The sequence below is a fragment of the Choristoneura fumiferana genome, chromosome Z (assembly GCF_025370935.1).
Source record: "Choristoneura fumiferana chromosome Z, NRCan_CFum_1, whole genome shotgun sequence".
NCBI lineage: Eukaryota > Metazoa > Arthropoda > Insecta > Lepidoptera > Tortricidae > Choristoneura > Choristoneura fumiferana.
Window position 1 is genome coordinate 10,940,326 of NC_133472.1, and position 3,532 is coordinate 10,943,857.

General features: G+C 32.6%; 1 long non-coding RNA gene across 1 annotated transcript; it reads left to right on the forward strand.

The window, feature by feature from the left end:
* The first annotated feature begins 2,332 nt into the window (after window positions 1–2,332).
* Window positions 2,333–3,017, forward strand: LOC141438618 (uncharacterized). Its single transcript, XR_012452492.1, has 2 exons — window positions 2,333–2,563; window positions 2,765–3,017. It is a non-coding gene; the product is annotated as an uncharacterized lncRNA (long non-coding RNA).
* Window positions 3,018–3,532: the final 515 nt, after the last annotated feature.

The following is a 3,532-nucleotide window of genomic DNA, read 5'->3' on the forward strand; positions in this document are numbered from 1 at the left end:
TGGACGGACGGACACAGACAGACAGACAGACATGGCAAAACTATACGGGTTCCGTTTTTGCCATTTTGGCTCCGGAACCCTAAAAAGGACTGTAGAAAGTATATCTATGTTACCCCGAATTTAACGCGAGCAAAGCCGCGGGCAAAAGCTACTTTAATATAAGTATCAATAAGAAGACAGTATGTTTACTTGACTAAGGGTCTGTTTCACCATCCATTGATAAGTGTTAACTGGCGGCTAGGTGTGATGCCGTCTCTATTTGTTTTGTTCGAATAGACGGAGACGGCATCACATTTAACCGTCAGTTAACACTAATCAATGGATGGTGAAACAGCCCCTTAATATGTTATTCTTTGATGATAGTAAATAATATCAGAATTCGTTAAATACCAGAAGCAAATTCAATCATATTATGTCTACTTTATTATTCTGCAACATTCAGTCCCGTGTCTTATTTTACCGTTTTCTTTTTAAATAAAAGACTCAGGGTCAACATAAATAATATTATTTGAAATGAAAAAATAAGCGTACATTTTATTTTGTAATATTTTTTTATTAAATACGGGAGGTTAGTGTTAAATTTAGTACACTTTAATTTAATCGTGAAATTCCGTGAAAAATTTGCAACTCAGTGCAGTAAATAAAAGTACTACTTACTGACTATTTTTACTAAAAGGGGAAAGTGAGTTTGTTGGTTTGTTGCGCTTTCACGCCGTAACTACTGTACCAGTGACCAGCACCAATATCTGATACAACAAGCGTGCATAAATATCTGAAACGACTCTATTTCTAGGGCCTGAAGGACGTGTTAGATATTTTTGCACGCTCCACTCTGGCAGATATTAATGATGGTGACTGTACCGATTCCCGTGAAATTTTGAAACGTCCCGTGAAAATTAACAGGTACTTAATATGCATTTCATAGAATGATACGACTTTTGAGAATATATTTCAGAATTTCATTCCCGGCGTGCTGAAACGACAATCAGACCAATCAAAAGTAATCGTCTGCTGCATGTGAAATTAAATTGACCAATGAGAATGCGTCATTTATGACTTTTATGAGGTGTTTTTTGTTCAGTGATTTTTTATTATTATTCCCAGAAAATATCCATCGCAGAACTTTATTTAAGATGAAATACATATTATAATGCGATGAAGTAAGGGCGCGAAAAGTCCACGTCGATCCGGGGCTGGGTGGATCATTCTACTTTTCGTTGTTTTTTGTAATGTGCTCTTCAAATATTTTTTTTACAAAAACTGTAAAGTGCTCGGTTTTATCATTAAACATTTACATAGGCACATAATTAAGCTTACATTTAAAATTATCATTACATATAAAAAGTAATCATTACTATCTATAAAGTAGGTAACGCAGTGGACATGCATGTCCACGCTATTTTTACGGAAATTGGTGTATTTTCCGCTGAGTTACCAATTTTTTCTACAAAATTTCTTTAAACTTAAAGTTGTTTTGCTTTAAAAGATTAAATTTAGTTATTTCAGTTATTATATAAGTTATTTACACTTGAAAATAATCACTAGGTATGCCTTATATTTCACAAAACATTAATGGTTACTTAAAAGTAGAATGGCCCGGCTAATGTTGAAAGATAAAACATAAAAGTTTTACGCGTTAGTTTCCAGGCTCATAAAACAGACGTCACACACAGTAAAGTAACCTTTGCGCGACACGACGAGAAGGAAAATACTGATGTCGTAGCACTTTTTACTAGAAGTAAACATTTGACGGAAACCATTTAAGAGGCTACCCTCCCGAGGTCGAGGTTTTCATCGATTTTTGACAAGTTTTGAATCGTATCTCCTACTTTTACACTACAGATAGAATTATAAGTCAAACGGCTATCGGTTCTCAATTCTTTTATCTCCATTTCTGTCTACTGGATTTTGAAAAAAGGAATACTTAATATTGTATGATTTTTTTAAACTTTGTTTGAAAAAACACTTATTTCGTTTCTCTATTGACGTGAAAGATCTAACATATACGAAATCTACATATTTGGGTTCGTCTTTGACGTCTCTAAAAATTGGTCGAGGGTTTTCAGTTGAAACTAATTAACATAAAATTGTTCAACTTTGATGCCAAATATCTGGAAAACAATGAACTTTGAAGTAAATATGGGATACTATATTGCTTAAAGCCGTTGTTGTGAATATAATAAGATACATAAAACATTACAAAACTAAGAAACTCAGATCGAAGGTCATTGGGGCATGGAATCACCTTAAGCAAAAGACGTAAGTACTTGATTTTACTATCCATGAAGTTCTCTTTAAAGTTAATTGACCGATGATATCGAAAACCAACAACCATTTCGGGTTAATTGAACGATAATATTGGCTTGCAGGTTACTAATTACAGAAATGTATAAGTCAAGTTTTATGTTTATTTATTTGAGTTTTAGTTTCGTCGCAGTGAGATGTGACTCATCGTCAACGAATACACCAAGCAACAAATATACATACGCTGAGCTTTACAGAGACCATCTGTACACTAAATTATCTGAAAAGGGAAAGGAACTGTTCTTTGCACTTAATATACGTATGTATTGTATACATTAATTAATGATGTGAGACGTCTAGTCAAAAACAAAATCTGTACTTAGGTACTCCTAAATTTTAAAATACTCACGACTTTTGATGCATTTTTTTCATTTGAAATGTGACTTTATGCGTTTACCGTATTATTTACTTATATTCGCTGCATGTAAGAATTGTCATACCTAATGGTATTTTATTCCAGATCCATCATGTAAGGAAAAAAAAGGCGATTGTATTTCCCGAAGAGAATGTATAGCGAAGAAAATGCTTTATATTTCTCGTGTCTGTTACATTCATGATTTGGTTTGCTGCTATCAAACTGATGAACAAAACATATACTTCCCGGAGGGCAGGGTATCAACTTTAAAACGAACCTTTTGAATGCAATCCTACAACATCCTGCTTCCACTAGATGCGGTTAATAAGGGATAAAAAAAATAAATTTTCTCTTGTAAAAGATTTTGTTTGTAAATAAAATACCTATCTCCAAGTCGCAAAAAAGCAGTAAGTATCTCTATTATTTTAGAGGCTTCTACTTGTAGAAAAAAATACCTCTAACTTTGATAGTGTCGATTTAGTACTTTTTGGATACAATACCAATTAGTAATTGCCAACAATACAACAACAAGTAGTTAGGTAAATCGTTTTGTTAATTGTTAAGGCGCAGAAAATATTCCAAAATGTAACCAAAAACAGTACAAATTATTTTACTCGTAGCGTAATAAAATCCGCATGACATTGTTCAAGATCTATTCAAGACATTTTATTTGTTTATGTACATTATATACATATATATATATATATATATATATATATATGTGTGTGTGTGTGTGTGTGTGTGTGTGTGTGTGTGTGTGTGTGTGTGTGTGTGTGTGTGTGTTGAACTAAATTGAAGCTATAATTAAACATACAAAAATAATAATTTATTTGTCAAACATAGGTTAAAAAATCTAAATTAATAAAATAATAA